Source organism: Microcaecilia unicolor, chromosome 5 (assembly GCF_901765095.1).
Source record: "Microcaecilia unicolor chromosome 5, aMicUni1.1, whole genome shotgun sequence".
NCBI classification, from domain to species: Eukaryota; Metazoa; Chordata; class Amphibia; order Gymnophiona; family Siphonopidae; genus Microcaecilia; species Microcaecilia unicolor.
In genome coordinates this window covers 146,279,896-146,306,110 of record NC_044035.1, presented here as the reverse complement: position 1 = coordinate 146,306,110, position 26,215 = coordinate 146,279,896, and the positions used below count along the sequence as shown (strand labels likewise).

General features: G+C 47.0%; 1 protein-coding gene across 9 annotated transcripts in view; it reads right to left on the bottom strand.

The window, feature by feature from the left end:
- Positions 1-26,215, bottom strand: part of USP54 (ubiquitin specific peptidase 54) — a 479,705-nt gene that overhangs the window by 414,970 nt on the left and 38,520 nt on the right. Inside the window, exon 1 of one of the 9 annotated variants that reach the window (XM_030203405.1) lies at positions 3,808-3,889. The exons of the other annotated variants lie outside the window; for them this stretch is intronic. The gene's annotated coding sequence lies outside the window, so the exon portion shown is untranslated. Of the gene's footprint in view, positions 1-3,807; positions 3,890-26,215 lie in introns of those variants that run through there. 9 annotated transcript variants of the gene reach the window in all.

Here is a 26,215-nt window from a genome sequence, read left to right as displayed (position 1 = left end):
AGGACCCATTGGTTTGCAGTAACGGTGGTCCACTCCTTGTGAAAGTGGGAAAGACGTCCACCTATGTCTACGTACAAGAAGTGAACCTCAACCCCATCACTGCAAGGACTGCGAAGAGGGAGAGGAGGAGGACGAAAAAGGCTTCTTGCTTCCTCAAAAGGAAGACAGAGTCTGAGGAAAGCAAGGTTTTTGAGCAGAAGCACTAGCCTTCTCTGATCTATACCTCCGAACTTCTTAAAAACGAGACTTAGGCTTGTCCTCACGTAGCCTCTGGACCTTGGAATCTCCCAAGTCTTTAACAATCTTCTCCGAATTCGCACCAAACAGTAGTTTCCCCCAATAGAGCAACTTCGCCAGACGAGATTTAGATGCCACATCAGCCGCCCAATGCCTCAATCATTGCCAGTGTCATGCCAAAATGGTCAAGGCCATACCTTTTGCTAACACTCGGAGTATATCATATAGAGTTCTGACAATAGGACAACCCCGCCTCTAGGGTAGGGAGAAAGTCTGGAGGCGAGTCCAACGTGGACAATTGTTGAATCCATGATAAGAAGCCCTGGCTACAAAAGAAGAAGAAATTGCTGCCTGAGAATTTAACGCAACCAGTTGAAAGGCAAGCTTTAAGGAAGCCTCAAGCTTGCGGTCATGCATATCCTTTAATGCAGTGCTGCCTTCAACATGGATAGTGGTACGTTTAGTAACTGCTGTAATAAGGGCATCCACCTAGGCAGAGCAAACTGCTCTAAATCAGACAGAAGGGTATATAATTTGGACATAGCACAAGCCACCTGGATGTTACAATCAAGGGTCTCCCACTGAGCTGCAATAAGATCCTACATAGCCTCATGAATATGGAAAGATACAGGATGTCTCTTAGAGCAGAACCAGGGGGCAGAGAAGCAGGGAAAGAAATCCATATATATTGTGATCAACAGAGGCAACTCCGCTCTCAAAAACAGCCTAGCTACTACAAGTAGGATCATCACCCTCGTCTGCCTCTGAAATGTCCAAGTCAGAGCCATCAGCAGAACTAGGACAGTCAGAATACACAGAAAAAAACCTCCTCTGAGACCCAAGGAGGAACAGTCTCCAAATCCTGCAAAACATCAAGTTTTCATTTCTTGGGAAGCTGCTCCTCAAAAGTAACGTGAGGGGATGAAGGAGAGGCAGCTTGAGCTGACTTTTAAAAAAAGGCCTGATGTAATACAAGAACAAATTCAGGTGAAAACAGCAGGACAGAGACTTCTACCCCTGTAAAACTTACATCCTGGGACATGGTAGCGGGTAAGGAATCCGCTGACAAAATGGCTACCGAAGCCTCACGGAATGCAGAAGCTGTTGGTGCTGAACCTGCCAAACTGCTATCGGACTGGGGCCGGATTGAACCCCTGGAGATAAGAGTATTGATGGCATGTCCTCAGAAGTAAAGTAAAGCAAAGCATGCAGGAACTGGTAGCCGAGAGCTTACCTCCACAGTGTGCGTAAGACTTAATAAGCTCAGACATACAGGATAATAATATACTCACAGAAAACAACCAGTCTCGTGACCTCCAAGGCACTGAAGCTCCACAATCTTCCCACAGCACAAGCAATCTCAAAAAGAACCCAGTTGCTGCTTTCTTTTTTGTTTTTGATAGAGGCAGGAGAAAAAGAAAAGGGAAGACTGAGATAAAGAGGTAGAAAGTGGCATGGGGGAGCAGAGAGGGATCTAGACCACTAGGTTTACACCTGAGGCACAGGATATTTCAACCACAAACTCAACTGAACTGCAAGCAGGACAGGAGGCTACACAGAAGTCACCACAGCACACAGGAGCTGCTATCCTGCCTGCTGGAGATAGAGAATACTGGCTAGGTTGCTAAGCAGGAGCTTATGAGGCACAACTCATCAAGAGTTCTCTATTTCCACCTGCTGGCAGAGGGACAGAACCCCCTTATCTGGACAGATCCTTAAAATATAATGGAAACCCAGAATACCTGTAGTCTTTACCTGGATTTGTAGCTCACTTGCAAATCTCCTTGCTGAAAAGGATTCCAGTTCAAAACCAGCTGGACCAGATAATGGTCTTCTGATTACAGATAGGCCAGAAAATTGCCAACTCAAATAATCATTCAAAATCTTGATCATGATTTGCTTTTTTCAGCAAAAATGGAGTGCACTGCTATGCAAGGGACCCTGGCTTGATTCCTCAGGTAGGACAGCATTTCCTTGGATGATGCAGAAGTCCTTGGGTAAACAATAACAGGCATCACACTGTGGAAACACCTAGTTGCCAGAATTAAGGTACACAGCTGCATGATTTCTATAGGTGCCTTGGTATGTGGTGTTCCATTTGAGGACTGTTCCCTGAACGACTAGGCTCATATAACTTGGGGATAGTGGCTCATAAGGCTGGATCCCTGCTCTGGATCCAACTTAATAGAATAGAAGGAAACTAATAGACCAAAACAGAGCAATTTCATAAATAAAGTACCTACTTGCATACTTGACTTTAAAGAATTGTTTAAATCTAATTGGGATCTTAGACTGCAATCTGAAATTGGAATTTTCAGGCCAATGTTTATACTCTTATAATGGTAAGTGTGGCAGCAGCCCAATTTAATAAGAGTGAGAATTAAGGGAAGCTTTCAAAATCATTCACAATGAAGTCTCCTCAAGAACCTTTTTAAACAGTTTTTAAATCTTACGAGCTACTTCCAAAGCTGGAAGTTGAAGTCACCTAGAATAATAAGTGGAGGAAGGAAATGACCAGTTAAGTATTAATAAGACCAATAAATAGTTCACTTTCCCCCACTGTCTGAGCATGCTAATTCTACAATACTTTCAGAAGCCTTCCACTCCATATAAAAACAGCCTAAACAATATTTATTCTTGGATGAAATTTAGTAATTAATAGGTCACAGACTGAATTTTTCAGTTGTAAGTTACTGGGTATTAAGAGTGGCTAGATTTTCTTCACTTAAAAAATAAAAGAAAAATACTAGAAGTCTTCCTTACTTCTTTCCTAACCATTAACATCCTCTCCCTACTTCCCACCTGCAGTTTACACTGTCACTTTCTATTATGCATTTGCACCAGATTTCTATATCAAACCTATAAATCTGCTGGATCAGCCAAAAGTCTCTCCAACACCCTGAGGATCACCACAAATTTCTATATTAATAGTTGATTATTAAGAGCTGATAGATAATGTAAGATTCCAAACCGTGAAAACTTAGAAAAAACTTAGAAAGAAATAATGAAAAGCCTAAGTAAAAGCAGAGCATAAATATCTGAGGTGTAAAAAAAATGAAAAAGGTACCTCAGTCTATTTATCCTATTTATTGGTTACACAGTGCCACCAATGTACACCGCAGTGTACAACAACTGACAGAGTTACAATGTCCACGATCCAAGCAGCTTGCAAATTTACATCTAAGGCACATTAAGTGATTTGTTCAAGGTCACATAGGAGGGACAGTTAAGAGAAAGTGAAGTAAGAAGGAACACATTTTGAGCTTCAACATATGTTTTAAGTTACTGGCCCAGTATCATCACCATATCCAAGCTCTGAGGCTTGGGAAAAAAAAAAAAACAGTACAATATAGCTTACTGGTGTATATTTAAAAAAAAAAAAAAACGGCTACCACTTTGCAGCACCAGGCAGGTGAAAAAGCCTAGAATGCAGACTGTCTCTAATCTGCTTATACAGTAGGTGTGCAATTTTCAAGTTATGTAAACAAGCAATGTGTCACCTTCAAACTGTGTGACACTGCTGCTGCAGTATTGAAGAGATGAAGGAATAGTTCTATTTCTAATACTCACAAACTGCTGAGTTCTGTTCATCTCTTCCTCCTCCTGAGTCCTGAAGACCGGCAATTAAGAAAATATTTTGCTCTTCTGCAAGCGTGTCGCGCTGTCTATACAGCAGCTCTCGGTAGAAGGATGACATCATCCCTTCAACCATGCACCTGATTCTCAGGAAGCTGCCCCTCCTCCAACAGTCAGGTCATTGTTTCTTAAAGAAACAGCAGCTGGATTGGCACTGCACTTTTCGTGCTCTGAGGCTGCTTCCTGTTCTACAGAAATATGGACTGATTTCTGTGAAGTTATTTATTACTGCACACGTCCAGAATTTTAAATCTGCAGCTCAGTGAGCGAGTTCCTCGTTCAGTTGAATTCAACTCAAAAAGGCTAATGTACTGCAGCCAAAATTGTGTATTCCACATCTCTGCTGCCCTGGTCTTACGTGAAAAAAGTTCAACTATGTTATTATCTCACTATTTCAATAAACAAATGTTTCTTTACGGAACAAATTATTACTTTCATATATCCAACAGGTCAAACATGAGTAACTAAAAGCAATCCTCCTTATCGCACGTGATTAATCTCAAACATGCAAAAATAAAAAAAAAACAACGAATTCATCTATTTATATTTACCTCCATAAAAACAAAATTCACTAGAGGAACTTTTATTATTTTAAACACAAAAGCACTGTGAAACAAGTTGTAAAGTGCATTATTATAGTGTAAAACAATGGCACCTTTGCTCTTTTTACATTTGCTGATTCAAATTATAGTGTATGTAGAAGGGAGGGGGAGATTGTGATGGAAGGGTCTGGAACTGGGAAGGTTATATTTGCTGCTCTGTGTGTAAAGTTGAAGTGGTTGGTTGTTTGGGTGGAATGTGTGTGGCCTGTGGGTGAGGGGAAGGCTGGAAAGACAGAGGAGTGTGTGTTGGGGTAGTGAACGACTATTTGGGCACGTATGGGAGTGTGTGTCAGGGTACACGCACATGGAGTGCTACTGCATGTACAATCTGGGAGGTATGGTGAATATGTTTGGGGGAGTGGTGTGTGCATGGGAAGATACAGGGGTCTGTGGCCATCTGTCAGTGGAAGATGCAGGAATGCAAGTGTGTGGGAGACTAGGTGTATGTAATGAAGTGATGAGTATGAATGGGTTTCTGGGGAGTGTGCACATAGGACAGTAGTGCTGTTATATATGGAGCTATGTCTCTGTGATAGAGGCCTATATTGCACACTTTCTCCCTCCCATGCTTTACTCCATGTTTTATCCCTCTTTTCTCCATCCCAAACTTTCACAGACTCCGCTCCTCCTAATGTCTCTCTCCTTGTAGCCTCCTTCCCCCTCTCTTTATAGCCCTCCACCCAATCTCCTTCCCACACTGTAACCCCTATAACCCCATCCACCCTCATCTATATCCTCTCCTTCCTCTTCCTTTTCTGCTCCCTCCTATACTCTCCTCCTAGTTTTTCCCCTTTCACTATTGCATACTTTTAAATCAGGTCTTGTTACCTATTCTTTGAATGGGGCCTCAGTCTGGATCATGCTATGCCTGTAGGAGCCAAGGAGGTTTAATAAGACAAGAGCAGGCATGACATCAAAAGGCTAAAGCCATCTCCCCCGCACAGCCACCATATTGATACTACCAAAACAAACTATCAGCTGCTGTATCCATGTTGTCGTTTTTCATCGTTATTGTATTTGTTATACACAGAGGAACTATCACAGCAAAATAACCTTTCATCGGTTAGAGTAGTAATTTGTTCTAAATTGTAATCAGTGTGTCATTTCGAAAGGCTGGGGTTTTTTTTCACCTAGTAAAGGGCTACCAAAACAGTCTGTTATAAGAACCAAGTGCTCAACATTCAGAGTTTTTATTTTTACTTACAAAGATTTTTTTAAACCTTGATAAGGTTGAAACCTGGGAGCATTTAAAATCTTATTTCCTGTGCGTAGATTAAGAGAGAAAGATGGTATGTGAGAATTTGCTCCTTTTGTTTTGTGGAATGCAGTGGTATATTATAAAGATGCACTTGATATTTTTTATTATTACTATTTAATGAATAATGAGGGAAGAGCTACCTTCATGCCGAAGTCCAGAGTCAGTCTAAATGTGCCAGTTGTGTTCTATATATTATTTCTATTTAGTCTGTTTAGATCTAAATGTAAGCAGCACACTATTAACAGCCACGTTCATACAAAGTTGTTTATTTTCAGTGGAAAATAAATCTGTTCACTGCCTGCTATGTGAATATTCCATCACTGTTTCATTATTGCTACCAAATATTACATATTTGGGGCATTTGCTTAAAACTTTGATGGTTTGAATTTGTTATCCAGTCCTTACATGCACATAATATTGCTTTTTAAACCTAAAGGAAAAACCTAAGGGTGACTGAACAATTAGGTATAAACTATGTTGTTTCTGACTTTGTAAGTGCTTTGAAAATGAGCCCCATAACTTCCATAGGCTACTATGGGGCTCATTTTCAAAAGAGAAAAATGTCCAAAAAGTGACATAAATCACAAAAGTGTCCAAACTGGTATTTTTTAATCCAGTTTTTAGATATTTTTCTATGAAGTCCATCAGAAGTGAGTTCAAATCACAAGGGGGCATGTCAGGGTCAGCGGGCCTTGATCCTGGCAACCTAGGTTCAATTCCCACTGCAGCTCCTTGTGACCATGGGCAAGTCACTTGACCCTCCATTGCCCCAGGTACAAAACTTAGATTGTGAGCCCTCTAAGGACAGAGAAAGTACCTGCATATAATGTGTACAGCACTGCATACATCTAGTAGCGCTATAGAAATGATTAGTAGTAGTAGTAGTAGTAGGGATCTAGGCATTCCTAACGGACGTTTTTCTGCCATAATGGAACAAAATGAAAACATCCAGGGCTATAAGTTGGAGGGTTTGATTTATTTATTTAACACATTTATATCCCACATTTCCCACTTAGTTGCAGGCTCAATGTGACTTACACAATACCATAGCGGTAGGCTCTGGTTCAATAATATACATACATAGTAAAATCATAGGCATGTAAGAACCTTAGTATAAGGCAACAAAGAGATAATGAGGGGATGATGATAGAAGTCTAGTACAGTCATAAGTACATAAGCACCGCCATATGGGAAAAGACCAAGGGTCCCTCAAGCCCAGCATCCTGTCTCCAACAGTGGCCAATCTAGACCTGTTTTTATTAACAATTAAAGACATAACAAAGTGCTCTAAATGACCAGATGACTACTGGAGGGAACCAGAGATGGCCTCCCCTTACTCCTCCAAGTGGCCACTAATCCCCCCACCCCAAAAAATGTGATTAAAATCATTACTTACCAGCCTCTGATATTATACTCAGGTCCATTAGAGTATCATGCAGGTTTCCTGGAGTAGTCTAGTAGTAGAAGTGCAGTGCAGTGCACTGCAGACAGGTAGACCCAGGCCCATACCTCCCTCACCTGTTGCACTTGTGGTGGAAACTGTCAGCACTCCAAACTCACCAGAAACCCACTGTATCCACAAGAGGAATTTGCTAGTTAAATCAACTGAAAATTCTTTGATCAGACTATCAGCTCTGGTCATACCTAGAGAACATTTTTTGATACAGAACTTGGCTGACTCACTGGGACTTATAGAGAAAAGACACCCCCAAAGCACTAATGTTGAAACTCATACCAGGAAACTGGCAGATACAAATCAAGGTCAGGTATAAACATAAAGTAGCACATACGAGTTTATTTTGTTGGGCAGACTGGATGGACCGTACAGGGCTGCTCATGTCTTTGTCAGTGGGCAAACTTACAAAATCAGCAAGGGATCAAATACTTATTTCCCCCACTGTAACTGCCACCAAGAAAATGACCTTCCAGGTCAAGTACTTCAGATGGCAGGTATTCAGTGGCTCAAAAGGAGGTTTCATCAGCTGGGTGAGGACGACGTTGAGATCCCATGACACAGTAGGAGGCTTGATAGGGGGCTTTGACAAAAGCAAGCCTCTCATGAATCGAACGACTAAAGGCTCTCCAGAGATGGCTTTACCTTCCACACGATAATGGTAAGCACTAATCGCACTAAGGTGATTCCTTACTGAGTTGGTCTTGAGGCCAGACTCTGATAAGTGCAGAAGGTATTCAAGCAGGTTCTGTGCAGGGCAGGAACAAGGTTCTAGGGCCTTGCTCTCACACCACACGACGAACCTCCTCCACTTGAAAAAGTAACTCTTTTTAGTGGAATCCTTCCTAGAGGCAAGTAAGACCCGGGAGACACCCTCAGACAGACCCAACGCAGTGAAGTCTACGCCCTCAACATCCAGGCCGTGAGAGCCAGAGACTGAAGGTTGGGGTGCAGCAACGCTCCGTCGTTCTGCGAAATGAGAGTCGGAAAACACTCCAATCTCCACGGTTCTTCGGAGGACAACTCCAGAAGAAGAGGGAACCAGATCTGACGGGGCCAAAAGGGCGCTATCAGAATCATGGCGCCGTGGTCTTGCTTGAGCTTCAGTAAGGTCTTCCCCACCAAAGGTATGGGAGGATAAGCATACAGGAGGCCGGTCCCCCAATGGAGGAGAAAGGCATCCGACGCTAGCCTGCCGTGTGCCTGAAGTCTGGAACAGAACAGAGGCAGCTTGTGGTTGGTCTGAGAGGCGAAAAGGTCCACCGAGGGGGTGCCCCACGCTCGGAAGATCTTGCGTACCACTCTGGCATGGAGCGACCACTCGTGCGGTTGCATGACTCTGCTCAGTCTGTCGGCCAGACTGTTGTTTACGCCTGCCAGGTACATGGCTTGGAGGAGCATGCCAAACCGACACGCCCAACGCCACATCCCGACGGCCTCCTGGCACAGGGGGCGAGATCCGGTGCCCCCCTGCTTGTTGACGTAATACATTGCAACCTGATTGTCTGTCCGAATTTGGATAATTTGGCAGGACAGCCGATCTCTGAAAGCCTTCAGTGCGTTCCAGATCGCTCGGAGCTCCAGGAGGTTGATCTGCAGATCCTTTTCCTGGAGGGACCACAGACCCTGGGTGTGAAGCCCATCGACATGGGCTCCCCACCCCAGGCGAGATGCATCCGTCGTCAGCACTTTCGTGGGCTGCGGAATTTGGAATGGACGTCCCAGGGTCAAATTGGTCCGGATGGTCCACCAGAGCAGTGAAGTGCGGCAACTGGTGGAGAGGCGGATGACATCTTCTAGATTCCCGGAGGCTTGGAACCACTGGGAAGCTAGGGTCCATTGAGCAGATCTCATGTGAAGACGAGCCATGGGAGTCACATGAACTGTGGAGGCCATATGACCCAGAAGTCTCAACATCTGCTGAGCTGTGATCTGCTGAGACGCTCTGGTCTGCGAAGCCAGGGCCAAGAGATTGGTGGCCCTCGCTTCGGGAAGGTAGGCCTGAGCCGTCTGGGAATTCAGCAGCGCTCCTATGAATTCCAGAGACTGAGTTGGCTGGAGATGGGACTTTGGGTAATTTATCACAAACCCCAGCAGCTCCAGAAGTTGAATAGTGCACTGCATGGACCGGAGGGCTCCTGCCTCCGAGGTGTTCTTGACCAGCCAATCGTCGAGATATGGGAACACGTGCACTCCCAGCTTGCGTAGGTAGGCCGCTACCACCACGAGGCACTTGGTAAACACTCGTGGAGCAGAGGCGAGCCCAAAGGGGAGCACACAATACTGAAAGTGCCGTGCGCCCAGGCGGAATCTGAGATACTGTCTGTGAGCTGGCAGTATCGGTATGTGAGTATATGCGTCCTTTAAATCCAGGGAACATAGCCAATCGTTTTTCTGAATCATTGGCAGAAGGGTGCCCAAGGAAAGCATCCTGAACTTTTCTTTGACCAGGAATTTGTTCAGGCCTCTCAGGTCTAGGATGGGACGCATCCCCCCTGTTTTCTTTTCCACAAGGAAGTACCTGGAATAGAATCCCTGCCCTTCCTGCCCGGGTGGTACGGGCTCGACCGCATTGGCGCTGAGAAGGGCGGAGAGTTCCTCTGCAAGTACCTGCCTGTGATGGGAGCTGAAAGACTGAGCTCCCGGAGGACAATTTGGAGGCAGGGAGGCCAAATTCAGGGCGTATCCGCACCGCACTATTTGGAGAACCCACTGGTCGGAGGTTATGAGAGGCCACCTTTGGTGAAAAAGTTTTAACCTCCCTCCGACCGGCAGATCGGCCGGTACGGACACTTGTAGGGCGGCTATGTTCCCGTGGATCCAGTCAAAAGCCCGTCCCCGGCTTTTGCTGTGGAGGCGCAGGGGGCTGCTTAGGCGCACGCTGTTGACGAGAACGAGCGCGCTGGGGCTGTCCCTGTGCCTGACGAGGCCTTCGGGCCGGCTGGTTGTACCTACGCTTCGCAAAAGAATAGGGTGCAGCCTGCCGGGCCCGGGAAAAAACGTCCACCTGTGGAGGTGGATGCTGAAGGCCGCCCGGTGGGAGAGCTTGTCGAGAGCGGTTTCCCGCTGATGCAGTTGGTCCACCATCTGCTCGACCTTCTCACCGAAAATGTTATCCCCCCGGCAAGGGACGTCGGCCAGTCTCTGCTGGGTGCGGCTGTCCAGGTCAGAGGCACGCAGCCATGAGAGCCTGCGCATCACTATACCTTGGGCCGCAGCACGAGATGCCACGTCACAGGTGTCAAAAATACCCCTGGACAGGAACTTTCTGCATGCCTTCAGCTGCCTGACCACCTCCTGATAAGGCCTGGACTGCTCCGGCGGGAGCTTATCGACCAGGTCCGCCAGCTGTTGCACATTGGTCCGCATGTGGATGCTCATGTAGAGCAGGTAGGACTGGATGCGGGTCACGAGCATGGAGGATTGGTAGGCCTTCCTCCCAAACGAGTCCAGAGTGCGAGACTCCCACCCCGGGGGCGCCGAGGCGGTATCCCTCGAACTCCGCGCCCTCTTGAGAGCAGAATCCACGACCGCTGAGTCATGGGGCAATTGGGGCCGCATGAGCTCTGGGTCAGAGTGGATCCTGTACTGGGACTCTGCTTTCTTGGGAATGGTGGGGTTAGTTAATGGTCGCACCCAGTTCCGAAGCAGCGTCTCCTTCAGGACATTGTGCAGCGGCACCGTGGAGGACTCTCTAGGTGGTGATGGATAGTCGAGGACCTCGAGCATCTCGGCCCTCGGCTCTTCCACAGAGACCACGGGGAAGGGAATGCTGATAGACATATCCCGCACAAAGGAGGCAAAGGAGAGACTTTCAGGAGGTGAGAGCTTCCTCTCCGGTGACGGCGTGGGGTCCGAGGGAAGGCCCGTAGACTCCTCTGAGGAGAAATATCTAGGGTCCTCCTCTTCCCCCCACGAGTCCTCATCCTCGGTATCGGACAGTAGCTCAAGTAGCTGAGTCCTGAACCGGGCCCGGCTCGACGTCGAGGCACCGAGGTCTCGGTGTCGTCGAGCGGTGGACTCCCGCGCCGGCGGGGACGGAGCTCCCTCCATCGACGTCGACGGGGACTCCACCTGCGTGGCGGTCGAGACCGGCACCGCAAGCGGCGGCGGTGTCGACGGCCCCGGCGCCGGGCTAGAGCTCGCCGGCGCCACAGTCATCGGCGCCGAGGGCGCAAGCACCCCCGGCGCCGGCACAGCCTGGCGCATCAGCCCTTCCAGGATCCCCGGAAGGATGGCTCTGAGGCACTCGTCCAGGCCCGCTGCCGAGAAAGGCGGTGGGGCCGGTAAGGGTGTCGGTGCCGGAAGCTGCTGGGGGCCAGGAGACGGCACCGAGGTGCCGGAACCCCGACGCGTCGGTACCGTCCACAACCGACTGAGACCTCTCCTCTCTACGAAGACGCTTCGGCGTCGCCTCCTCTCCGACATCGGGATGCACCGAGGGCGACCGGTGACGACGCTTCTTGTCTTTTTTCCGATGCCCGTCACCGGCGCCGGAGGGCATGGAGGAGGAGGAGGTCGATCCCCCTCGGTCTCGAGGTACCGGGTCAGACAGGGTTCGGTCCCGTGGGCCACGAGCTGAGGGCATGACCGGGGCCGACTGCCCACGCGGCCTCTCACCCCCACTCTCGCCGGAGGACCGGCGGGCCGACGGGACCTGTTCTCCTGGGGTCGCTGCCATCGGTGCCGATGTCTCGGGCATCGATACCAGTACCGAAGGACCGGGCGTCGATACCAATGCCTTCGAGGTCGACGTCGAGGGGCCGGCGCAAGTTCCAAAAAGACGGTCCCGTAGAACTTGCCTCGCAACCTGAGTCCGTTTCCGGAGACCGAGACACAAAGAACACGACTTGAGATTGTGCTCCGGCCCGAGGCACTGGAGGCACCAAGCGTGGGTGTCGGTCTGCGAGATCGGCCGGCCGCAGCGACCACACTTTTTAAATCCACTCGGAACCTTCGAGGACATCGACGGAAAAATCGCGTCGGCGAGGTCAAAGTCGTCAATGGTGGCTAAAATCACACCACGAAAAGCAAAACGACCGAGCGGCCACTAGGCCGCAACGCGGCGTCCCCGCTGGAAGCGAGGGAAAAAAGGGGAGCGCGTGCTCCACACGCGCAGGGTTTCTTTTTTTTTTTTTTTTTTTTTTTTAAAAGGAAACCGGGCGGGTAACGAATACCGTTAAACAAAGTTAGAAAAAAGCACGTCAGCGTACACGTGATCGAACGATCCGGCGGCTGAACAGAGAGAGCGCAAGACACGACTCTCTCCAGGCGCGGAAAAAAAGGAACTGGCGGGAGCGGTCGCGCACGGGCGGGAAGACGGCCGCGCATGCGCGGTGGGCGTGCCCTGCGTGCCGACCGTCCCGCGAAGCTTCTTTCCGGTTGGTGGGGGCTGCCGCGGACGTCACCCAGTCGTGAGAACAAGCAGCCTGCTTGTCCTCGGAGAACAGAGAAATACCCAGTGTACCTGAATGTAGCTCACCTAAAAAAGGTGTGAGCAAATCCAAATAGTCAGTCTACTAAGAATGCTGGTTTCTCCTACATCCCAATTGATTGATTTTGTGTGTTTTTCACTTGGACGGCACAGAGCACAAAAGCATATAAGCAAATAGCCAGTTTTGAAAAAAAAAATTCTATTTTGAAAATGGCTACATTCTCCACTTGAATTTGGATGTTTTAGCAAAATGTCCAAAGTTGGATTTACACGTCATATCGAAAACGCCCCTCTATGTAACTTTATAAATCTAAATGCTTTGAAAATACACCTCTATTTTCTTGGACTGCTTTGGGTCCTACTGATCTGTACATATGCTGTCTGGAATTTTGGAAGATGGAAAAGAGGAAATAAAAATGCATTTTAGATGTGCTCTGTTGAAGTTGTTTACTTTTGCAGTGTGTGTACGTGATAATGTTTGAATATTATCTGTCTATACTTGAGACTATGATTTCTGAACATGTGGAATCATTAAAGGACAGCCTTTTAAATGCCGGTTGGGTATATACAGTGGGGGAAATAAGTATTTGATCCCTTGCTGATTTTGTAAGTTTGCCCACTGACAAAGACATGAGCAGCCCATAATTGAAGGGTAGGTTATTGGTAACAGTGAGAGATAGCACATCACAAATTAAATCCGGAAAATCACATTGTGGAAAGTATATGAATTTATTTGCATTCTGCAGAGGGAAATAAGTATTTAATCCCTCTGGCAAACAAGACCTAATACTTGGTGGCAAAACCCTTGTTGGCAAGCACAGCGGTCAGACGTCTTCTGTAGTTGATGATGAGGTTTGCACACATGTCAGGAGGAATTTTGGTCCACTCCTCTTTGCAGATCATCTCTAAATCATTAAGAGTTCTGGGCTGTCGCTTGGCAACTCGCAGCTTCAGCTCCCTCCATAAGTTTTCAATGGGATTAAGGTCTGGTGACTGGCTAGGCCACTCCATGACCCTAATGTGCTTCTTCCTGAGCCACTCCTTTGTTGCCTTGGCTGTATGTTTTGGGTCATTGTCGTGCTGGAAGACCCAGCCACGACCCATTTTTAAGGCCCTGGCGGAGGGAAGGAGGTTGTCACTCAGAATTGTACGGTACCTGGCCCCATCCATTCTCCCATTGATGCGGTGAAGTAGTCCTGTGCCCTTAGCAGAGAAACACCCCCAAAACATAACATTTCCACCTCCATGCTTGACAGTGGGGACGGTGTTCTTTGGGTCATAGGCAGCATTTCTCTTCCTCCAAACACGGCGAGTTGAGTTCATGCCAAAGAGCTCAATTTTTGTCTCATCTGACCACAGCACCTTCTCCCAATCACTCTCGGCATCATCCAGGTGTTCACTGGCAAACTTCAGACGGGCCGTCACATGTGCCTTCCGGAGCAGGGGGACCTTGCGGGCACTGCAGGATTGCAATCCGTTATGTCGTAATGTGTTACCAATGGTTTTCGTGGTGACAGCGGTCCCAGCTGCCTTGAGATCATTGACAAGTTCCCCCCTTGTAGTTGTAGGCTGATTTCTAACCTTCCTCATGATCAAGGATACCCCACGAGGTGAGATTTTGCGTGGAGCCCCAGATCTTTGTCGATTGACAGTCATTTTGTACTTCTTCCATTTTCTTACTATGGCACCAACAGTTGTCTCCTTCTCGCCCAGCGTCTTACTGATGGTTTTGTAGCCCATTCCAGCCTTGTGCAGGTGTATGATCTTGTCCCTGACATCCTTAGACAGCTCCTTGCTCTTGGCCATTTTGTAGAGGTTAGAGTCTGACTGATTCACTGAGTCTGTGGACAGGTGTCTTTCATACAGGTGACCATTGCCGACAGCTGTCTGTCATGCAGGTAACGAGTTGATTTGGAGCATCTACCTGGTCTGTAGGGGCCAGATCTCTTACTGGTTGGTGGGGGATCAAATACTTATTTCCCTCTGCAGAATGCAAATAAATTCATATACTTTCCACAATGTGATTTTCCGGATTTAATTTGTGATGTGCTATCTCTCACTGTTACCAATAACCTACTCTTCAATTATGGGCTGCTCATGTCTTTGTCAGTGGGCAAACTTACAAAATCAGCAAGGGATCAAATACTTATTTCCCCCACTGTATGCTAGTCTCAACATTGCTAAATGTTTCAGACATATCCATCAACTTGCTCCCATGATGTTATTATCGTCCAGAAAGAAGGGATAAGAGTTTTCAGTTTGTCACACTGTAAGTCATCAGGAGAACAAAATATCAGAAATCTAATGGACTGCATTATAGCCCATTTAGGGCTCCTATTACCAAGCAGCGGTAAAAGGGGCCCTTTGGTGGCATCAGCACATAGGTTGCCATGTGCCAAGGCCATCTTTTACTGCCAGGGGTAAAAGGCTTTTTTCTTTGAAGGGAAAGGAAATGGCCGTGCTCTAAGCAAAGGTACTGGAGTACAGCCATTTACTGGGGAACTAAGGAGCTGCAGTTTCTTAAGCACTTACTCTTTATGGCACATTATGGCTGCAGCAGGAAGCTCCCTCTTCCATGCCAGGAAGGGTTGGGGTCCTGCAGGACACCCAATATCCTTGCTGCAGCTTACTTCTCTTCCTGTGCTGAATGGCTTGGCATAGTGACACACTTATCACAACACATACTTCTTTAACCATATCTCAGACAATTTAAATCCCCACCTACATCTCCCACCAATTAACCTCCACATCCTGTTTCCCCTCCAAGTTGGCATTCGTCTCAGTTAATTAATGCCCTCACCTTTCTCCCAAGGCTTAATTTGCCATGAAGTTCTGAAAAGATGTGAGCTAAATCCAAATTTCTTTACCCTCTAATGCCAGAACTGATCCTGGAACAGTTTAGTTTTGACTAGTAGTGGCCCCTGGACCTCACAATGAACAATAATGCCCTAGATCAACACAACTACTATCCACATTTCCTTATTCTTCTATATTTCTTCTTACAATTCTAACCGTCACCAACCTATTATCCCCACTGCTTCCAGTTGCCACCCTCACTTATGCACTGTCTAATGCAGTGATGGGCAACCTTTTGAGCTTGGTGTGTCAAAATTCGCCAAAAAACCGAGCATAACTCGGGTGGTGTGTCACTTCGAGAAAAAAACCATAATTTCGCGATATTTATAGTTTAAATAACAAAAATGTATAATTGTAATATATAACTATATTTAATAAACCAAAACCTAATTATTTAACTTACCTGCTTAGTGACTTCTTTGTTCATCTGTCAGTCGGTTTCTTTTGTTGGTCTTGATATTATTTAACTTGTGTGGGGTGCCATGAACTAAGATAAGTGAGGGGGAATTCTTTAACTAATCTGCCTATTAGTGACTTTTTGTTGCTGAATTTCATTGGCTAAATCTTCAATTGAAGGTTGGTATTTTGTACACTTCAAGCCCAAGCAAGCGCTACTAACTTCATCTTTCAATCTGTTCTTTTGTTGGTTTTGATATTATTTAACGCTGAGAATAAGGTTTCACAAAAGTACGTAGAGGGAAAATTTTTGAGTAAAGCCATTGCTATATTTTTCAGGGTGCTAAAAGTGTCTGGTAATCGGATCCAGGCACTCCAAATTTCCTGGTAACTCAGATATTCTCTTAATAATTGCATCTTTATTCTGCATATCGTGAAATAGAACTGGTGCACATCTTAGGAGAGTTTCTTTAATAATCCTCCCTCACTGAGTGCTTTTCCATGCTGAGCTATGGAGTGAGCAATGCTCAAACTTGCAGGTGTTAAATTTGTAGAACCTTTTACAAATGTAAGGATGGAATTAGATTGGCTCTATAAAAAGTGTAGCTGCCTGGAAATGTATTCCTTCCTTCATCCTCACTTTTTTTCAAGAGCTGGAATGATTAGTTTCAAAATGTCTATTTATATTCCACGTTCTGCTTACTACCGTTTCAGTACATAGAACGCAAAATGATCTGCCATTTTTTCTATAATGCCATACATCTCGGTCCATGTCTCTTGAAAGGGTCGGCTACTGCTACTACCACTTCCTTTACTTAACCGTGGTTTTTTATTTTTTGGGTTCTCCATCAGGGGGGCAGTGACAGAATATAGAATTATAGATAGGCTAGTTAACCCCTAATTGCCTGCAGGGCTAACAGGCTAACTGACCACCTTATGTAAATTAAGATGGCTGCCGCTATTTCTAATGGCGGGAAACGGCACCCATAGCACATGCCCTCGCCTCTCCCTCACCTATCTCAGTAATGATGGTCAATTAGAAATCCACGACACCCAGAACAGTAGATTGGATGATAGTTGCTGTGGTTATGTGGTTGCTGGTAATGGCGATCGCAGGGCCCTCAGAGATGCGTCCCCCATGGCATTCCGCTGCTCTCTGCTCCGCCGGCCGGAAGTGAGGTCAAACGGCCGTGCAGGAGCCGGGGCAGAGGGAGCAGCAGGGAGGAAACGAGCGGAGGACTCGGAGGGAGCCAATAGGAGCGCACACGGGTAAACATGCACCGGGGGGGGGGTGATTTCGCCGGGGGGGGGGAGGTCGCGCTGCACCTTGGGGGGGGGGGGGCGCATCGGCGATCCGCCCGGGTGTCAGCAAGGAACGCCGCTGCTTCTCTGTATGCGGCCGCGTGTCATCGAAAATGGCTACGCGTGTCATAGGTTCGCCATCAGGGGTCTAATGCTTCACAAGACTTCTGTTCCTCAGTCATCCATCACTAGTCTTCCTTATCATCTCATACTAATCATCCCTGTTACAATTTTGATTCACTGCTGATTTTCTATTTCTTCTCCCTTCCCCTCACCGAAGGATCAGTCCAAACCATGACTGTTGAAGACTGCTTTCAAACCAACCAGTAAACTTCAATCCATCACCTCTACTCCCTGCTCCCTCTCTTATAGGCTTCAAATGGAATGCCTGCGGTTTCCAAACCTGCTTACATTCACCTCTTCTCTTCATCTTTTAGGTTTTTTTAAGTCTGTTTATTAAATAAATACAAACATACAACTTACAAAACCAAATCATAGAATCACAAAAATAACAATAAAAGGAATAAATAAAATTAAACAGCATTAGGACCAAAAATGTACAATCTACATAATATACAAATAGTAAAAGCAATAAGAAATGCAATGTAATCACTAAATGGAGCCATACTCTATATAATACTTAGAAAACCTTTCACAGGTTGCCATACTAAACATCATTTAGATGTACAATTGTTCCTTTTTGCTAAATAAAGCTTATAACGATAAGTTATACAAACACTGTTCTACCAAGTTGAATAGCTTCCTTTTAAACATCTTTCCATTAAGTAAGAATAAACTTTAATGCTAACAAAAGCAGTACATCAAAAGAACAAGTTAATCATCATTACTAAAATCAATTTCTAAAGATTCTAACAATATTATAAGTAAGAACTGTAATATGAAAAATTTTTTGAATTGTACACCACACTTAGTTCCAACATGTTTTCAGACAGAACAATGAAAGAACACATGATCAAAATCTCCAGTCTCAGATTGACAAGACCAACAAATTGAAAGGCCTTCTGCACAAGAAAAAATAAGGATTGCTTATGATCAGCGCAACGGGTTACTTCCAGTCTAGAGGAAAGCTTTTTATCTAAATCCTGCTCACGTTTTTTGTAAATCATCTGTTTAGAGACCTCTTTATCCTTAAGAAGTTGGAAGCATAATGACCTATTATCTGCATTTTACTACATATAGTCTCCAACTCAGCAGAATGTGAGTAGATGTCAATCCGTGTCGTCTGGCCCGGCATTTATGCCCCAGTAAAAAAAAACAGAGCTTTCTGAAGCGCAGGCCACGGTCCACTGCACATGCACGAGTGCGTTCCCACCCGCTGTGAGAACGCTATTCTCTCAGTTTAATTTTAAATAATGAAATAGACAACTCCAAGGGAAGGTGGATGGGACTGTGAGAATATGAAGCTTGATGTCCTTGCAGAATCAGTAAGTATCTTCACTTCTCCAAGAACAAGCAGGCTCTCATATTCTCATGTGTCGGGAATCCCTAGCATCCAGGCACACCCAAAAGAAAAACAGTGGTCAACTGGGCCATGCAAAGGGTGAGGACATAACACAGATTAACCTGAAACTATATACAATCTGAATGAGAGTGCAAGCTGGAACAGAATAAAACGGGCCTAGATTCTGCAACACTGACTGCCCAAACCGACTGTCACGCCGGGTATCCTGCTCAAGGCAGTAGTGAAATGTGAACATGTGGACTGAAGACCACGTTGCAACCTTGCAAATTTCCTCAATGGAGGTTGACCTGAAGTGGGCTACCGATGCACACATGGCTCTGACATTATGAGCCGTGACATGACCCTCTAAGGCCAGACCAGCCTGGCATAAGTGAAGGAAATGCAATCTGAAAACCAATTAGAAATGGTGCATTTCCCGATGGCGACCCCCATCCTGTTGGGATCAAAAGAAACAAAAATTTGAGCAGACCATCTGTGGGGCCTTGTCCGCTCCATGTAGTAAACCAATGCTCTCTTGCAATCTAAGGTGTGGAAGCTGATTTCGCCAGGATGGGCATGAGGTCGTGGAAAAATGTTGGCAAGACAATTGACTGTTTCAGATGGAACTCCAACACCACATTTGGCAGGAACTCAGGGTGCATGCGAAGAACTACTCTGTTGTGATGAAACATAGTATAAGATGCATCCACTACTAAGGCCTGAAGCTCACTGACTCTATGAGCTGAAGTAACAGCCACCAAGGAAACGATCTTCCAGGTCAAGTACTTCAGATGGCAGGAATTCAGTAGCTCAAAAGGAGCTTTCAGCAGCTGGGTGAGAATGACATTGAGATCCCATGACACTTGTGGAGATTTGACAGGGGGCTTTGACAAAAGCAAACCTCTCAAGAAGCGAACAACTAAAGGCTATCCAGAGATAGGCTTACCTTCTACACACTGATGATAAAACTAATTGCACTAAGGTGAACCCTTACAGAGTTGGTCTGAGACCAGGCTCTGATAAGTGTAGAAGGTATTCAAGCAGGGTCTGTGTAGGACAAGAGGATCTACGGTCCTGCTGTCAAACCAGACGGCAAACCTCCTCCATTTAAAAAATAACACCTCTTAGTGGAATCTTTCCTGGAAGCCAACAAGACCCGGGAGAAACCCTCCAAAAGACCAAGGAAGCAAATTCTAAGCTCTCAACATCCAAGCTGTGAGAGCCAGAGACTGGAGGTTGGGATGTAGAAGCCACCCCTCGTTCTGAGTGATGAGGGTCGGAAAACACTCCACAGTTCTTCGGAGGATAATTCAATTAGAAGAGGGAACCAAATCTGTCTGGACCAATACAGAGCGATCAGAATCATGGTTTCGAGGTCTTGCTGGAATTTCAACAAAGTCTTTCCTGTCCCCCAATTGAGGAGGAAGGCATGTGATGCTAGTCTGTCATGGGCCTGAAGCCTGGAACAGAACTGAGGGACCTTGTGGTTCAAATGAGCGGCAAAAAGATCCACCAACAGGGTGCCCCATGCTCAGAAGATCTTGCAAGCCATGCCCATGTGGAGAGACCACTCGTGCGGTTGCATTATCCTGCTGTCGGCCAGGGTTTTGTTTGCACCCGCCGAATAAGTGGCACAAAGGAACCTGCGAGCCCAATGCCACATCCAGACAGCTTCCTGACACAGAGGGCATGATCCGGTGCCCCCCTGCTATTAGTGTAATACATTGCAACGTGATAGTCTGTTTGAACATGAACAATTTGATGGGATAGCCGATCTCCGAAAGCCTTTAGAGCGTTCCAGACTGCTCGAAGCTCCAGGAGATGGATCTGAAGACTCATTTTCCTGGGGGGACCAAGCTCCTTGAATGTGAAGCCCATCTACATGAGCTCCCCATCCCAGGAGAGATGCATCTGTCATCAGCACTTTTTGTGGCTGAAGAATTTTGGCATGGAAGTCCCAGAGTCAAACTGGATCGAATTGTTCATAAGAGAGCGAACAAGCTTGACATCTTCCAGGCATCCTGTGGCTTGATACCACTGAGAAGCCAAGGTCCATTGAGCTGGTCTCCTATAAAGACATGTCCTGGGTGTTACGTACACTGTGAAGCAATGTGGCCCAGCAACCTCAACCTCTGCTGAGCTGTGACCTGTCGAGAGGCTTAAACCTTGGACACCAGCAAGACTAGATTATCTGCTCTGGCCTCCAAGAGATAGGCTAACCCCTTCTTTGTGCCGAGCCAGGGCTCTATGAATTCCAGTTCTGGACAGGGTGGCAGATGGGGTAGTTTAAAACAAACCCTAGTAGCTCTAGCACCCAAATATCATCCACATGGACTCCTGAGCACTGTCCTCTCAGGTGCTCTTCACCAGCCAAATCATCGATATACAGGAACACATGGGCTCCCAGTCTGCATAGCGATGCTGCGACTACTACTAGACACTTGGTGAAGACCCTGGGAGCTGACGCAAGGCCAAAAGGCAACCACGTGGTACTGAAAGTGATGTGTTCCCAGCTGAAATTTAAGATATTCCGGTGGGCAGGAAGTATTGGGATATGATTATGTGTGTCCATTAAGTACAGAAAGCATAACCAATCATTTTCCTGAATCATTGGGTCAAGGGTGCCCAGGGAAACCATCCTGAACTTTTCTTTAACCAGGAATTTGTTTAGGGCCCTTAGGTCTAGGATGGGATGCATCCCCTAGTCTTCCTTTTGCACAAGGAAGTAGTGGAATAGAATCCCTGCCCTTCCGCCCCTGGTGGAACGGGCTCAACTGCATGGGCCTCCAGAAGGGCTCAGAGTTCCTCTGCAAGTACCTGCCTTTGCTGAGAGCTGAATGAATGAGCTCTTGGTGGGCAATTTGGATTGTTGGAATGCCAACTGAGGGGTGTATCCAAGATGGTACTATTTGAAGAACTCACCGGTCAGAGGATATGAAAGGCCATTTTTGGTGAAAAAATTTTACTCTCCCCCCAACCGACAAGTCGTCCAAGATGGACACTTGTACTGTGGCTATACTCTGCTACAGCCAGTCAAAAGCTTGTCCCTTGCTTTGACTGGGGAGCAGCAGGGGCCTTAGGCGCAAGCTGCTGACAAGATCAAGCGCGCTGTGGCAGAGCTGGGCAGGCTGGAAAGCTGAAGAAGTGTACCTCTGCCTAGAGTAGTAGTAGGGACCACTCCTTGACTTGCCAAATCCTCCTAGATGAGGAGGTAGACACAGAAGGCACCTGGTGGGAGAGAAGAAATGTGTTTCTTGATCTGGTCAGCGACCTCAACCTTCTCTCCAAAAGGTTAATCCCCCCCCCAGCAAGGGACATCGCCAACCTCTGCTGAACAGAATGTTCCAAGTCAGAAACACGCAGCCATGAGAGTCTGCACACTGCTACACTTTGAGCAGATATCCTGGATGCCACATCAAAAGTGTCGTAAGTGCCCCTGGCCAAGAACTTTTGACATGCCTTCTGCTGCTTGACCAACTAACAAAAAGGCTCGACCTGCTCCGAAGGGAGTGTATTGACCAAGTCAGACAGCTGTCTCACCGAGTTCCGCAAGGTAAACGCTCGTGAAGAGCTGGTATGATTGAATGTGGGATATGAGCATAGATGCCTGGTACATCTTTCTCCCAAAAGAATCCAGGGTCCTAGCTTCTCTGCCTGCGGGAGCTGAGGCATAGTCCCTAGTAATCCTGGCTCCATGGAGTCGTGAGGCAACTGAGGCTGCATAAACCCAGGCTCACCGAGGATCCAGTACTGGGTGTCAATCTTCTTGGGTACAACAGGGACAGACAGAGGGGATGTCCAGTTCCTCACGAAGACTGCCTTGAGTACCTCGTGGAGAGAAGCCATCACAGCCTCCTTAGGAGGGGAGGTATAGTCCAGGACCTCAAGCATCTTGGCCCTGTGCTTATCCTCCACTTCTACAGGGAATGGCACAGCATCAGCCATTTTCTGCACAAAAGATGAGAAAGAGAAGCTCTCTGGTGGAGATTGTCCTCCTCTCAGATGGTGGAGAGGGCTCAGAAGGGATCCCATATGACTCGTCGGAGAAAAAGTATCTCGGATCCTCTTCTGATTCCCATGAGCGTTCCCTCCTCATTGTCAGATAAAATCTCTCTACAAGATTACCAAAACCAAACCTGCCTCGATGCCGAGGAACCATGTCCTCGAGAGCGGTGTTGAGAGACTGGCTCCCACCTCAACTCCAGAAAAGCTGCCTCCACCAATGTCGGATGGGTGCCAGCCTGGTGGCAGTCAACACCAGTGCTGCAAGCGGCGCCCGGATGCCGCACAGCAGGCTGAGGGCTAGGCAGGGCCGCAGCGGGAGGTATGCAGGTGCAAGCACCACCGATACCGTAGCACATCACTGCATAAGGCCTTCCAATAGCTCAGGGATCAAGGTCCGGATGCGCTCATCGAGGGCCAACATTGGGAAAAGCTGGGCGTCGGTTGAGGCCACAAGTTGCCGAACCACTGGGGCCGATACAGGAGCAGGATCTGGCTACGTGGAAACAATCGCATCGGCACCTCCTGAATGAAGGGAAAGTGGTCCTCCAGTGCTGATGCTTTCGGGTACCGTGTTCCTCGGCGCCCTGGAGCTCCCGGCACCGTGAATCGAGAGCGATCGGTGACGGCGCTTCTTGGCCCTTCACCCGAAAATGTCACCCATGCTCTCAGTGCAACGAGAACGACATCAAACCCTCACGTCGCCTCGGCAGCAGGTCAACAATGGACTATCCTGGTGGGCCTGCCACAGCAGTAGGCCTCAGACAGATGGAGACTCACTCAATGTCTCACTGATCCCAGTGTCTTGAGGTCTCGACAATGCCATGCTACCACTACTCCAATGCTGGGCGACACTCGACATCAATGTCGAGGAACCGTACCTGCTCCAAAATATTTTGCATGAGCCTCCCAGGAAACCTGGGTGCTCTTCTTCATACAAAGGCAGAGAACACAGTTAGCAGGCTATAATCAGCCCAAGTCCCTGCAGACACCAAGCATGAGTGTCTTTTCCCGAGATGGCCTGGCTGCACCAGGTACAACGCTTGAAGCCACTGGGAGTCTGCGCCTGAAAAAGGGGCAAAGGCACGGAACAACGGGGCTCCGACCGGAGTCAGGGACTAACAGCAGCCCATGTCGAACAATAAAGGAAGGTAAACGCAGGCAAAAGAACCCTAGAAAAAATAAAGGAACTCTATTTTTCTTTTTTTTTTTTTTTTTTAAGAAACAAGGCCGAAAATGGATAAGATAAAAACAAAAGGCCGAAGGCACTCAAAAGCTCAAAACTGGACATGTGAAGGCACTCAAAAGACTCAAAACCAGCCGTGTGAAGAAACACTGAAACGCACAGACTTCACAAGGAGAAAACAAAATGATAGGCCAATGATCAGAGCAAATGCAGGCGCTAGAGGCTGTTAGCGCCATACTAGCGTCTCCGTTTGCTACTGCTCCATGATCAGAGCCCCCGAGAGTGTGAAACAATGTGCTCGCGGGCTCTGAATGCAACTAGCATGCAAATGCATCCAAAAGGGCTAAGCCAATTCATCCCCAATGATCAGCAACCAGCGCACCAAAGATTTGCTCACTGGCCGCGGCAAACCCTACACCAGCTCGGACATGGCATTAGGGTTTGCAGACCATTGGGGAGGAATGGTGAGCCCTGCCCAGCATGCATTTGCATGCTAGCAGGCCCCCATTCCCCCCAATGCAGCAGCCCCCACAGGAACCACGACCTGACTCCCCCGCCAAGTGACAGGGGGCTGGAAGTCCGGTGGGTCTCCAGTCCCTACCCCCCCACCCCCCACCCCCCCCCCCCCAGCATCCTTTCCGATGTCCCTGGTGGCCCAATGAGCCGCAGATCAATCCCCCCACCTGGTGGTCTAGCGGCCCTTCCCCACTCCCTTTATGGTGTGAAGCCCCGCCCAGCACATCCCCAGGATGCGCTGGGCATGGCTGGGCACCACCTTCCTCCTCCAACTGAAGGTACGGGGGTGGGGCCGCTAGACCACCAGGTGGGGGAGGGGGATTGACCCGCAAGCCCCCTGAGCCACCAGGTCCATCGGAGGGATTGCTGGGGGTAGGGGGGAGCTGGAGACCCACCGGACCTCCAGTCCTTGTTTTGCTTGGCTCAGGGCGGGGTAGTTGGGTCTGGTGGTCCCATGGACCTCCAGCCCCTGTGTTTGACAGCTCTGGGCTTTTGACAGCCCAGACCTGTCAAACAAGTGCGGGAGGATTGTCAAGTGCGAGAGGATGTGCCTGAGAATATGCTCAGGCACAATCCTCCTGCACTTAACCCCATGATCACAGAGAATTACGTGCTTAAATTTGTATGCAATTATCTCTGATCATAGGTGTGGTAAAGCCCCACGCTATTCCAACAGTATTTTAGAGAGCTGTTTGGAACAGCGCAAGGCTTTTGATCATCTGCCCATGAGGGGACTGCATTGTCACGGCGGGCGGGAAGGCACTCACGCTTGCACAGTGGAGCGGCAGCTCATGTTTTACAAAGCTCTGTTTTTACTTGGGCATAAATGCCGGACCGAACAACACGGATCCAGCGTCTACCCACACGTGAGAATATGAGAGCCTGCTTGTCCTTGGAGAAACAAAAATGTTTTTGTTTAATAACTTTATGTAACTATAACCAAAAATAGAACTGGCCACATGGTATATTAAACTTCTGCTTAGTTCAGAAAAAATAGATAATCTAGAAGTAATACATCAGACAAGTCCAAACAACATGCTGTTGCCATATAGGCCAACAAAGTGGTTTTTGGTCAATTGAAATAAAATTTCCTTTGCGGAATAATTAATAGTATTATTCCATGGTACCACCTAAACTTTAATCAAATCAACCAAAACTTTATATGTACTATAAAAAAAAGGATTAGATTTAATCAGTAATAGAGGTACCATAGTAATTACCTCTTTAAAGGAAAACAATTAGTTACAGCCTTCTCGAAATGCAACCATCTTGGTTCCTCTAGGGTAATTATCTGTAATCCAATAAATTCCCTGGCTTAAAGAAAGGCCTCATGATAGATCTTGAAATCAGGACATTTACCCATTCTACATTTGGGAACTTTAATTTAGAAAGGGCAATAAACCAGCAGGTTATTTGCCCACAAAAATTGTGTTAAAAGCAATCTATTTTACAAAAATAACAAGAAGGGCAGGAAAGATAGGGAGAGCATACTCAGGATATAAAGAATCTTTGGAGATATCTTCATTTTGATGGTATCTAATCTCCCCATCAAGTTAAATATAACGGTCTCCAGCTGGATAGAAGCAGCTGAATTTTTGAATATACAAAATCAGCATTAATCTTGAATAATCAGGGGCAGATCCTTCCAAACAATATACCTAAATACTTCATAGATGACCCATTTTAAGACTTGCAAAAAATCAAGCTGAAAATGGAATATATCTAATCATTAAATGGGAGAATTTCAATCTGTCCCAATTAAGTGATATCCTGAAAAAAAAAAACAGAAAACGTATTAATAAGCATTATAAAGTTTCTTCAAAGAGGTCTCTGATTCCGTTTAATATACTAACCACCTTATAATTGAAAGAGAAA